This window comes from Megascapheus bottae, chromosome 8 (assembly GCF_031878675.1).
Source record: "Megascapheus bottae isolate mThoBot1 chromosome 8, mThoBot2.hap1, whole genome shotgun sequence".
NCBI classification, from domain to species: Eukaryota; Metazoa; Chordata; class Mammalia; order Rodentia; family Geomyidae; genus Megascapheus; species Megascapheus bottae.
The window spans coordinates 65082981-65096343 of NC_143516.1; the positions used below are offsets into that span (position 1 = coordinate 65082981).

At 38.3% G+C, this 13363-nt stretch overlaps 1 protein-coding gene across 1 annotated transcript in view; it reads left to right on the plus strand.

The window, feature by feature from the left end:
* LOC150060068 (uncharacterized) overlaps positions 1-13363 on the plus strand; it is a 158475-nt gene that overhangs the window by 111095 nt on the left and 34017 nt on the right. The window lies entirely within an intron of this gene.

Genomic DNA, 13363 nt, shown 5'->3' on the forward strand with positions numbered 1-13363 from the left:
ACTGACAGGCATATGATTGCAGAAGCCAAGGCTTGTCAGGCCTCACCAAGATGGCTGCATGCATGATCGTCCTAGAGGTCTGGCAGTCTCAAATGAGGTCCAGAATGCCACTGTGTGGTCATTGTTCTTGCCCCCATGCAAACACACTGTGAGGGCTTTGTGCTGCAGGATCAACATCCTGGCTATCTAGATGTGGTGCTTTTTTTTCTGGTCTCAGGAATTCCATCAGAAGCTTTATTATCACAATTAGGGGATAGGAGGGCGGTAGAAATGGATGGGTGAGTAGACTCAGGTTCTGGCCTTTGAGAACAGCCTTGGTAACCATGGAAAATAGGTTTTATCTGTCATTTTGATGGCCCTGGACTCTGAAATATCTGCTTAGTCTACTGATGTTTGGATAAAATAAATATAAAATAACCGAGATCAAGGTGTAGCTCAGTGGTAGAGGGCTCTGCGGCTCCCCAGGGTGGGTCCCAGGTACTGTACACCAAATCCAAAACGAAGGAAGCAAGCTCCAAACAAACTGATGAAGAAGAGTCCCCATGGTACACTAACAAAGCTGCACTGGGATAGGGCTGTTGTAAATGCTAGATATTTGCAAGGACATGTGCAGACTCACTCCAGTGATTTCCATGTTATATGGCTACACCTTTGAATTTTTCATGTTGGCCCCTAATTTGCTGTGTCTTCATTTAAGATATCAAGGATACATATCCTCTCTGTCTATCCTCATGCATACTTACACATACATATATGTACATATGAATATAAACAGTCATGCACATATAAATATAAATATATCTATGCACATACGTGCATACTGGTGTATATACCTATATGTACACATATAAATACATATACATGCACACATCCATATACATATCTACATGTATATAGATAGATAGATAGATAGATAGATAGATAGATAGATACACATACAGATGTAGCTGTACGTATATAGGTATGTGTATATTTGTCTGTCTGTCTCTTCCAAGTTTTACCGCAATTGGTACCATTTATTTGTGGTAACTGCTCACATGCACTTCATACATAATAGACACTAGATAAATATTTATTGAAGGAATGCACATAAAGGAAATTGCCACAATTAATCAACTGGATAGAACTCCATTAAAACCATATGAGGCCCTGATTGGGAATAATTCTCTTGTCACTCTGCCCAAGGAATGATATTTAGTGTGCCCCCAGTGTGGAGGCTGCTGTATTGAGTTTGACCAGCTGGAGGAGGTGAGGGCGACTCATCTCTCAGAGGAAGCTGGGGAGGGTCATGGCTTTGTACATGATCTGGGGAGAGGTTTCTCATTGGACAAGTACACAGGACTGTGGCACAAGTCACTGACCCAGATTCTCCTATTCAATCCCAGCTCCAGAGGAAGGGAGAGTTGGGGCATGCCTGCTGTAGTCTGTTTCCTCCATTGATTTCAGTCTCCCTGACTCCCACTTCTCTCAGCCCTTAAGCTCCCACGTGTAACCTTCAGAATAAAGCCCAGCTGAAGATCCAGGAAACAGGCTATTTTCTCAATCTCCTTTCTTAAAGGGCCAGCCCTTGCCTGCAAAACCGCGCTGAGTGAATGTGGTGTGAATTCAAACTCTCTGACTTGACCTAGTTTCTTTCTGTGGTTTAGTAAAAGGTTATTCAATCACTTGATGGTCCTTTTTTTACCTCCAAGAGGGCAATTCACATAATTTTCTTCATATTCCTTGAGTCTTTTTCTCTTTGTGTTTCTCCTATTTAATAGATAAATTGATTCCTATTTTATTGAGAAATTTGTGAATACTTCTTTTCTTTTGGCTTTACAATTGTTATTTTTTATTTTTTTGGCTTTACAATGGTTATTTTCTATTCTTTTTACCCCTGACTCTGATAAAGGAATATTCTTTGTGCCTTTGGTTTTTTTCCTTTTAGATTTTTCTAGGAAGCTGTGAAGCATCTGCTCTCTTTTGGTTTCCCATCTGGCCTCATCTATTCTCATTAATGCCTTGAGTAACCTTTAATGTAGGAATAAATAAGAGCAGAACCCTTCTGTACCTTCATTTTCTGAATCCACGTTTCTGCCTCATCTGCCTTCACTTCCCTAAAATTTCTTCAAAGGATCATTTGTGGAGGAGAGTCACTGGTTTTAGGCTTGTTTTAAACATGACTGATTGTAGGCAATAAGAAATCATTTCCCCCAAAATAAACATAAATGTCTTACATATGGCTTGCAAGTGGGGCAGCTTTCTAGGCCTTTACTGGCTAAGTTCATAGGTCTAATACAACACTGAAGGTAGTTTATTTAGGACTGTGCAAATCTGTTATTTGCAATTTTTATTTTTTAGCAGCACCGTGTTTGAGCTCTGGGCCTCACTATTGTAGGATACATACCTTTTACCACTGGAGGCATGGCCCCAGCCTCCCACCTGGAATTTTGAAGGCTATTCATACTGGGGGACAGGTGGTGAAGGTCATAAACTACTTACCTTGATTCTTCTTTATTTTTTTATTTTGTTTGCTGTGGGGCTTGAACTCATGGTCTGGGTTCATGCTCTCCCTGAGCTCTTCAGCTCAAGGCACTAGAGTACTAGCTCTATCACTTTGAGCCACAGCACCACTTCCAATTTTCTGGTGCGTAATTGGAGATAATACTCTAAAAGACTTTCCTGACCCAGCCAGCTTTGAACTGCGATTCTCAGAACTTAGTCTCCAGAGAGGCTTATAGGCAGGAGCCACCTGTGCTGGGTTTAACTTGATTCTTTTTGCTCTCTTTATACCCTAGGTTTCTTGCTCTTTTGGGAACAATTACCAGGCATAAATTATCCTGGAGAGTTCTTCAGGAGACCAGACTGAAACTTGAGGATCCTATCTGGGCTTCCTCTGTTTCCTTTCCTGTTTTCCCAAACCTGTTTCCTGTAGGAGTACTTTATTAATAAATCACTTCTCCTTATATCCTCATTTGAAGATCTGTTTCTTGCAGAACATGACTTAAAAGTATGTCCATGTCATATTAATTTCAGAAATACTACTTGGGGAAAATGTCATATGATAGCAAGAGATTCTTTTAATCTTTTAAAAGATAAAAAATATCCAGCTAACAGTCATCCTGTCACAGAATTTCAATGAGTTAAACAAATGCAAATTAAAACCTATTGATCTTTATTTCAAATGCTATAGGGAAATGAAAATGAAGTAAAAAGTCCTTCATTAGATATATACTAAGTTTTGATGAAATCTATCTATTGGGAAAAACTATTTATTTAAATAATCAACCACAATTTCAGCTATTTTCATTTGTCCTTACTAGGACAGTAAAATTATGAACCTATGAAAATATTTGAGATGTTAAACAATGCCAGCTGTATTTCATAATGTTTTTCTTAAAACCAAAGTTGACATGTTTTTTATTTCCAGTGTACTTGTATAATTTATCATTACTTGACTTAAAACTAACTCAACACTTATCAGGAATATAAAACCCTGATCTATGTATCTGTAATTAATTTGATAGCATATGTTTATTGGTGATAAGCATAAGTGATAATTGATATGAAAATAACTCCTATGTTTATAGGAACTACTCAGCAAACTCAAATAAGCACTTTGTAGCACAATCAATTCTAGAATCTTTTCTTCACTTCAAAAAGAAATGGGACAGCCACATATATGAGAATGAAACAGGACCTTTCTACCACATATACAAATTAACTCAATATGGAATAAAGACTTTACAATAGAGCTGAAACCCTTGTTTTTGAAAAACGGAAACTCTGGTAAAAGCACTTGAAGAAAACATGTGGGGAAACCCCACGACACTAATCTAGACAATAATCTTTTTATGTGATCCACAAAATCACAGAGGCAAAATAGAAAAATCCAAACATAAAATGGGATCACATCACATGTAAAAAGTTTCCTCACAGTAAAGGAACTGATAGACAGGGTGAATAAACAAGTTGAAGAAAGGGGAAGAAAATATTTATAGATCAATGGTATTTTATGCAATTTATTCCCAAATAGTTAAAGGGGCAGCTCAATAGCCATAACAAACAAATAAAACAACAAGAAAAATAGCCTTTAGAACAAATAACAATTTTAAAATAGGAAAGCTGTAGGAATAGACACTTCTCAAGAGAAGACATTTATTTTAGGGTTTTCTCTTAGGGCAGTCATGGTGGGAGAGGTGGAAGGACCCCCTTCTTGCTTCTATTTAAGGCAGAATGACACCACCATACATGATGTGAGTGGGTGTATCTAATTATCTAAAGGTAATTCTGTAAGGGTTTTGTTTGTTTATTTGCAGGAAGAGGTTGAGTTTAAGGCAAGGAAACTTGAACATTGAAGACGGGAAGGCAGCTTACAAAAGCACTTGCAGAAATGGCAGAGAGGAAGCTTTGCATGAGAGAGGCTGAGGCTGCTTTGAGAAGGGTGCTGTGAGGTTTCCTTTAGAGCTGGAGAAGATGAGCTACATTTCACTGTGGGAGCCTCGGACATCAGAAGGCCTCTGTTTTTTTTGTTTTTGTTTTTGTTTTCTGCCTTGCTGGTCCCACAGGTTCTACAGACAGTGCGTTCACCAAGAAACACGATCTGTACCTCTAGACGAACAGGGAATAGAGTGGTTACTTTTCCATAATGTCCCAACTTTTAGCCCTTTCTCTTCAAGGGATAATAAACATTGTACTGTAGGGTTAGTAAAGCCAAATAAGACGATCCTGAAACAGGATCATCTTCAGAGGCAGGGATGAACGCTTCAGTCCCTTCATTAGACTGAAATATTTCCATCATGAAAATGTGTCCCTGTTACATGATTCAACAAAATTTTATTCTCCAGATTCTCAAGGAAGCCTGGCGTGACATTCTAACTACAATGGAGAAGGCTTTAAATGGGAATAATGGATGCTGGTGTCTCATGCTTGTAATCCTCAGCTACTCAGGAAGCTCAGATGTGAAGATCGTGGTTTAGAGACAGCTTGGGCAGGAAAGGCTGTGAGGCTCTTCCCTACAGTTAAGCTGCAATGGAGTTGCAAGTGGAGGAACTCGCATTGAGCACATTGAGCTCAGGAACAGTGCCCAGGCTCTGAGTTCAAGCCGCCTCAGGAGAGAGGGAGAGGAGAGAGGAGAGATTGTTTTCTATAATTTACTTGTAGACATGATTCAAATTGGCTTATTCCAATAACACAATAGCTTCCTGATATGCAAGTATAAAAAGGTTCTATTTCAATATTCATCTGTCCATGGGAGAGAGATATGTCATAGATTTAACTTTATGTCTCTTTTTCCTGCTGATTTTAGCTTTTATTTTATTTTTGTTATCTTTAAGTAGTAGAAAGGAGTCATTATTTAATGAAACAGTTTATGAACATGGTGCATCGTGATCAATGTCACCCCTCTTCAATATTCTCACCCACAACTGCTGAGCCACTGCTTCTCTCACTCTTCTTAATTTTGTAGAATATACATTGGATTCTTGTCTGCAATTTCCCTCTTCTCTTCATTCATGTACACCTTTTCCCTTGATTCTATGCTACCCCTTTTGAGTACTCACTTAAAGGTGTTTTCTTTTGCTGAACTTTGATTTGGGCTTTACACTAAGGAATTGCACTCTTGAGATCTCCCTTGGCTCTACCATGTTTCAGTTAATACATTTGTATACACTTGCACACCACACAGCACATTCATGCCTTTGTATGCTAAATCTAGCTTCCACACAGAATAGAAAACATGCATCCCCTATGGTGAAGGGGCCAAAGAGAACCCTAATACACTGGTGGGAATGTAAACTTGTCCAACCACTCTGGAAAGCAGTATGGAGGTTCCTCGAAAAATTAAACATAGAACTATCCGATGATCCAGAAGTTCTACCCCTGGGCATTCACCTAAAAGATGGTAAACCACGATATGGGAAAGCCACCAGAATTGCAGCACTATTCATCATAGCCAAGGTTGAAATCAGCCCAGGTACCCCTCAGTGGATGAATGGATCAAGAAAATGTGGTATAAATGAAAAATGGAATTTTACTAATTCATTAGAATGAATAATATTTGTAAAGAAATGGAAAGACTTGGGGGTAAAGTTTGTTAAATTCAGAACTTTGATTTCTTCTGTCTCCAAACTTACTTCAGGAATATCTATGTTTCTTTTAACTAGAGTTCATGCTTGAATTTTCTAATTTTTTTGTCTATATTTTGTTGCTAGAGTAATTATTCCAGTTATTTAAGGCCAGGAAGTCATTTGGGGAAGGAATCTTGGGAACCCATTCTTAATGGGTTGTTCTTACTTCCCAGCTATCTCCAATAACTGTCAACTGGAGACAGCTGCAGTCTTTGCTAACTTCAGTGGGTTTCTACGGGGATAACTGGAGTCTGGAGCCCCGGTTTCTCAGCCCCTCTCCAGATGATGTCATTGGAATCTTATGGAGTTTGGCTTATTCCAGAGTAAGCATTCAAAGAAGAGTGGCTAGAAACTGGGTGGCCTTTTATGATTTAACCTGGCAATCAAATAACACCACTTGTGTCAATTTCTACTTGTTGAAGTTATTATGAACCCTTCCAGATTAAATGAGGAGGGGAGGGAGATACATATTCCCACCTCTGGCTGGAAAAGTGTCTAGGAATTTGTGGTCCTTTAAACAAGACCAAAATGTTGATATTTGTAAAATATAATTCTGACTGAATGCCTTGCAGGAGTAAAACACTATTCTTCTTTACAGCATACTAAACTCAATTGTATATGTATATGCTTATGAGATAAATCAGAATAACTACTTATTGAAAAGCATATCAAAAAAGAAGTAATACCTTCTTGCTTTAGTCTAACATAGGGAAGATTTAGAATGTTTCAGAAGCTTCTGAAAACAAGTACCACAATACAGTGCATTTGCTAGAGCACACATTCGGGCAATAAGTACCAAAAATCCTAAAAAAATAGGTGCTACCATTATATCATAATTTCAATGTAGAAATTAATTAGCAGATGTATACAAGGATAAATGTTTGTCTATGGGAAATTTGCTTAACATATCATGACATAGCCATATGGTAAGCCATATAAATAATACATATAATTGCTTCAAAATCAATTTAGTGTAGATGGCTTTTTAAAAAATCCAGTCTTTCTAAATCATCACTCTTCACTAACATTCTTTCAGTTAGTGGTGACCACTACTGAGTTAAAAAAATTGTTTGTACCAGTTCTGGGATTGAGCTCAGAGTCTGGGCTAGTGCTCTCACTTGAAGCACAAGTTCTGGATTTTTCTGAGTAGTTGGTAAGAGTCTCACAGAATTTCTTGCATGGGCTGACTTTGAACCATGATCCACAGATCTCAGCCTCCTGAGTAGCTAGGATTACAGGCGTGAGCCACTAGTTCCCAGTTCTGATTATTATTATTTGTATTGAATTTACTCCCATATTGAAAATAATGTCTTATTGCCTACTATATTATTTTATCCCCACCTAGGGGTTACATATTGATTTCCTGTTTTGTAAGATAAGGAGTGAACTCTCTGAACAGCTTCTCTACCATCCACATTTCCCCTAGACTCATCTGGTTGTGTTACATCTAATCAATGTCCAATCTGGTATTTTAGTTTTCTGAATGAATTCAAGAGTCCTCTGATCTGAAATAGTTTATCTTCTTTTCCTGTCTTTTTGACATCCTTCTGTTGACATCGATAGAATGTTTCTTGACTAGGGCTCGTCTGGTTCCTAATGCTTGTATTCCAGTTGTGCATTTTGGCAGACATATGATGGTGTTGTGATCTCAGAGTGTAACCTCAGGGGTGATTATATCCATGCATCTATATCATTCAGTGCATCCATCTGCTGATTCGCACCTGGGCTGATTTTATAGATTGGCCAGGATGACTGGAACTATAATAAACACCACTCAAGTATCTGTGTTGTAAGCTGACTTGCATTCCTTTGGGTATCTTTTCAAAAGGAGGAGAGGACTGTGTAGTCATTCTCATTTTCATCAACTGAGGAAACTCCATGCTGACTTCAACAGTGGCTGCAAATTCCATCCAAAGTGATTGAAGTAATTAGGGTTTTCATTTTCCCCACATAAGCTTTTCTCCAGCATTTGTTGCTGTTGTTGTTGTTTGTTTTCTTCATAACTGGCATTCTGACTTAAGTGGGAAGGAATCTTAGCATTTTGATTTGCATTTTCCTTATGGATAAAAATGGCAAGCATTTTCCTTGTGTTTTTAGGCATTTGGACTTCTTTCAAGAAGTATCTGTTTGACTCCTATAACCATTTATTAATTAGATTGTTTATTCTTTTGGAGTTTGTTTTGATCTCATATATCTTCTTTCCCCCCCCCCCATTATAACAATCAATTTATTTGAAGCAGTTCACTTTTGAGAACTTTAAGTTACAGCAGTCACAAAACCAGGGAATAGTCAGAAACAATGAGAGAATGATCAGGCATTACACTTTTTAATTTGTTTTAACACTCTCATGACTTTATTCAAAACACAGTTGCACCAAAGTATTCAAACTTTTAAGGACAAATTCTTGGAAAAACTTAACATTACATACATATGGCCATACAAAAAGCAATATAACAGGACCCAAAACTTCGACAAGACATAAACCTATCCTTACTTATTTGCATGAACATACCACCCACAGAGCTAAGGAAGTGTTAAAAGTTATTTAGCCTCACACTGTCTACCTTGTGCCCATCTTCCCCAGGGTTGCTGGGTTTATGTCGGTGGCCTTGTCAGGGTTGAGCATGATTCATCAAGCATTTTCTCTTTCTCTCTTTGGAATATAATGACTCTTGGTTACCCCGACTCGTGCCATTCATGGAGGCAAAGAGAAGACGTTCAGGCCCACTCTCCTGTCCCATTTCCCCTTCATGGGTCTTGGGCTTAGTTATCTAGTGATTCGGTTCGCTGTTACTTGAGTCTCAGATTCTAGAACCATTCAGGCTCAGTTTCTCCAGCAGGGGTAGTGTAGGCCCAGGGGCCTCCTCTTCCACAGTTTACCTTGTAGCTTGGCATTGCCCTTTCCCAGGCCCATTCGGTCAAAGCAGTAAATAACCAGTTCTGGCCCAGGGTCTCTTCCCCCTTTTCCATAGTTTAGTGTGCCTGGCATAAGCAACACCAGGCCCTTAGATTAGGGCAGTAAGTAAATAGTTCCCTCCCATTTACATTGGGATATCACTCCTCTGGGTAGCCCTAAACCCTATGGGCCAAAGGATGTGTGCGAAGAGCTACTGGATTCAGGAGTTTAGTCTTCACGTGTGCTTTCAGTGAGATTCCTTTAGCTTCACTTCTTCCACTCTTCTTGGTTCAGGTAGCTTCTGTGTCTCCTGGCAGTTCTGTGCTATGCAGCAACTTGTCTTTGTTAAGTTTGTTTCTCTGAGCTTTCCATTTTTGTTTGTTTATGGAGACATAATAGGTATCATTTCTGTTTTCAACCTTCCAAAGTTCTGTTGGTATTATCTGTCTGCACTCATCTTGGCTTATAGGCTTTTCTCCCACAGTTTTAGTAATTATTTTATGTGGAAATGTTGATGTGTTTTGAGAGGGATTATGGATAGATATATGTTTTAAATTTACCACATGTAACAGAAGCTAAAAACAGCATGATTCTTTTTGTTTTTGGAAAATAATGGTCCTTTCAATTTTCTATACCTTCCTTTATTCTAGCAAGAATTGTTATGATGGTTTATAAAATTTGGAGCACTGGCATAAGAAATCCATAAGCTGTATTGGTAGAGCTGTTTATACTTATGACAAACACCTGAGAAGAACCCTTGGGAAATCACAGCTACTTTTTGAGGTAGGACCATTAGTGTATTGTTTAATGGGCAATACCAAGTCTTTCAAATGCCTGCAGCTGCTCTGCGCTTATCATGGTCTCTGAGCACACTGTAACATTTCAAATGTTGGGGCGTGATAGAAGTGTCACTATGCTGTGGAATCTTGAGAAGGCTCTTGTTGACTATTTTACTGTAACTAATAGGTTGACATTTGATGAGCTGATGATGAGAAGATAGGCATCCGATGAAATTCCTGGAGAACTCCTCACTATATAGTGGTTTAATAGAAAAAAAAACAGACAGGTTCTAACATGAGATTGTTATTTCTAAAAAGAACCTTTAAAAAAGATGGATATAGCCGGGTGCTGGTGGCTCATGCCTGTAATCTTAGCTACTCGGGAGGCTGAGATCTGAGGATCACGGTTTAAAGCCAGTCTGGGCATGAAAGACTGTGAGACTCTCATCTCCAATCAAGCCAGAAAACAGGAAGTGGTGCTGTGGCTCAAGTGGTAGAGTGTTAGCCTTGAGTTGAAGAGCTCAGGGACAGTGCACAGGCCTAGAGTTCAAAGTCCCACATCTAACCACCTCCCCCACCTCCCCCCCAAATATATATATATGGATACAGCAAAACACATTTTAGATACTTGACAGTAAGATCAAAACCTACCCCAAAGTATTTTGCAATGTGGATGCTGGTAATTAATCTACTGAAGATAGTTTTTCATTTAGTTTTAAAATGTTATTGTAATGGTGAGGTACAGAGGAGTTACAGTTACATAAGTAAGGTTACAAGAACTTTAATTTATTTTAATGTGTGTGTGTGCACGCTCATGTGTGCGTGTGTGTGTGTGTATGTGTGTAAGCGTGCACACATGTGCCTGTTCTGGGGCTTGAACTCATGGTTGTGCTCTCTCTCTCAGCTTTTTTGCTCAAGGCTGGTGCTCTTCACTTTATATAGAGAACTGGGATGTGACAAAAGAGTTGCTGGAGTTACCACAGATGTCCAAAGAGAAAATTAAGGAAAATTGTAGACAAATGTGAACAAGAAAGTGATTTCACCAGAGACCTGAATGGTCCTAATTTATCATCTGATGCTTAAAATGAATAAAAATCACTGCAGAACACGAAATAATTAGACCAGTGAGGAGTCGAGATTGTCTCTATCTTATCATACTAAAATATTGATTCAAGCATCAGGAACAATCTACAATTTGATTAAAGTGGAGGATGATGAGAATTGCAAATATTGGTGACTATGTCATGATAAATATCCAAACTTTATTTACCGTGCTCCGTTAAACAGGAATGCCGAGTCAAAGCTATGCCATTCACAGGAAAAAAAAGTAACCTTTATCTAGACTCAGACAATATATCAAGACCAAATAATGATAAATGTCGTTTGACTAGAATTTAAGATTCATTTCTTCTTCATCAGTAATTCATTGTTTCTCCTCTGAATTCTCAGGTCATCTCAACAAGTAACTGAAGAAGCTTCACTCAGTGATAAAAGGAAATAATACACAAATGCTTTCTTTAAATCATTGTTGACACTTAAAATTATGCTAAAGCAAGTCCCCCTCCGCCTCTCTGAGTTGTAAAAGATTCTACTTCAAGCCATAATGAGTTTGCAATAATATCACAATGGGCATTTTACCATCTGGGACTCAGTTTCCCATCCTGTGCTGCAAAGTGATAACAAAAACAAACTGAAGGACTGGATGAATAATTCAGAATTTCTCTAGCAGCGAGAATCTCTGGCTTCAACCCCAGTACTGAAGACAAATAGCACACTGTATTTGACAACTTTATTGATCCTCAGAGGGAGGTGGTGTCTTAACAAGTATCTAATTTAATCCATTAATTTTGAAGGTAAACAGTATAAATTTAGGGAGATAAAATGAATTGACCAAAGCCACATAGCAAGCTAGGTACAGGATATAGATGTCAATAATTGAAAAGCCATTCTTATGCCAAGACATTCTGTCATCTATAGAATTAATGTTTTCATAAATTTGTACATTGTTTATGCCATTAACTGCTTAATGGTAAATGCAAAAACACAGAGAGCAGAGAGATACAGCAGGAAGATGAGTGATTTGACTGGATCTACAGGAGAGCACTATTAGTGAATGACAATAAGATTTGCAATGTCAGAAATTAGAGGCACCTTTCAAACTGTCTTAATTAGCAGGTGACTCACACCTGTAATCCTAGCTATTTAGGAGTCTGAGATCTAAGGAATATAGTTTAAAGCCATCCCAGGCAGAAACCCCAATCAGTCAGAAAAATGCCAGAAGTGGCAGTGTGGCTCAAGTGGTAAAATCGTAATGTAAATGTAGAATTGGAACATAGAATGGAAATTTGAAATGTAGAATATTTATTATTATCAGCATGTCTTGGAAAACATAGTAGTTATTTTGTCAACAAATTATCAATCTATGCAACAGGTAGTGGATCACCACATCGATATTAATTTAAAAAGTTTTGTGCTTGTAATGGGGCTTGCACTTGGAGCCTCAAGCTCTTGCCTGGCTTTTTTTGCTGGATACTGGTGCTCTACCACTTGGGTCATATCTCCGTTTTCAGCCTTTTGTTGGTTAATTGGAGACAAGGGTATTAGATCTTAGGAACTTTCCTGCTAGAATTGGATTTAGATCCTTATTCTCAGCTTCCTGATTAGCTAGGTTTATAGGCATGAAGCACCAGCACCCCACAAATGGTATTAATTTTTAAAATCTTTAAAAAGTTCATTTTATTACAAGACAGGCACTTTAACCAACTAAGCAATGGAACCAGTTCTTCATTTTATTACAAAGGCATGTTATTACAAAGGTAATGTACAAAGGAGTTATAATTACATAAGTTAGGTAAAGAGTACATTTCTTTTTGGAAAATATCACCTGTTCCCTCATTCTCTCCTAGTTTTTCCCTCCTTTTCCCACCCACAAGTTATGTGGTTCATTTTCAACAGAGTGTCTAGTGAGTGTTGCATCCATTTGTGTATGTCACTGCTACATTTGCGCATCTTTTGTCTTTCCAATTCTGTATTGACCCCTTACCCTCCCAAAGATAAATGAAGGAACAAATAAGGCAAAAGGAACAAATAAGAAACAAATAAGAAAATCTCTTGTTTCCATTTCCTGAAGCTAATTTTTATAAATATTATTTTATATGATCTGATGTACATAGGTATTGAGCCAGATGTGCATGTACGTAGGTATTGAGCCTCTATAGTCCTCTGCTAGGAATATTTTCCTTTAGTCTCACTGTGTGTGAGTGCTCAGAAATCTGCATAATTTATCATGTTCCTGTCTATTTTTAATGATTTCATTTCATTTATTTATGCTAATTTTAATAGGCTAGAAGTGTCCTAAAACTGGTACCTGCACCGTACTGAAAAGAATGGGAGAACTTGTATGCAGTCCATTTTTTTGTCAGTTTTGGGCTTGAGCTCAGGGCCTGAGCACTGTCCTTGGACTTTCTCAAGGTTAGAGCTCTACCACTTGAGCCTCAGCACCACTTCTGGCTTTTTTTCTATGTATGTAGTACTGAGGAATCGAACCCGGGTCTTCATGCATGCGTGGCAAGCACTCTACC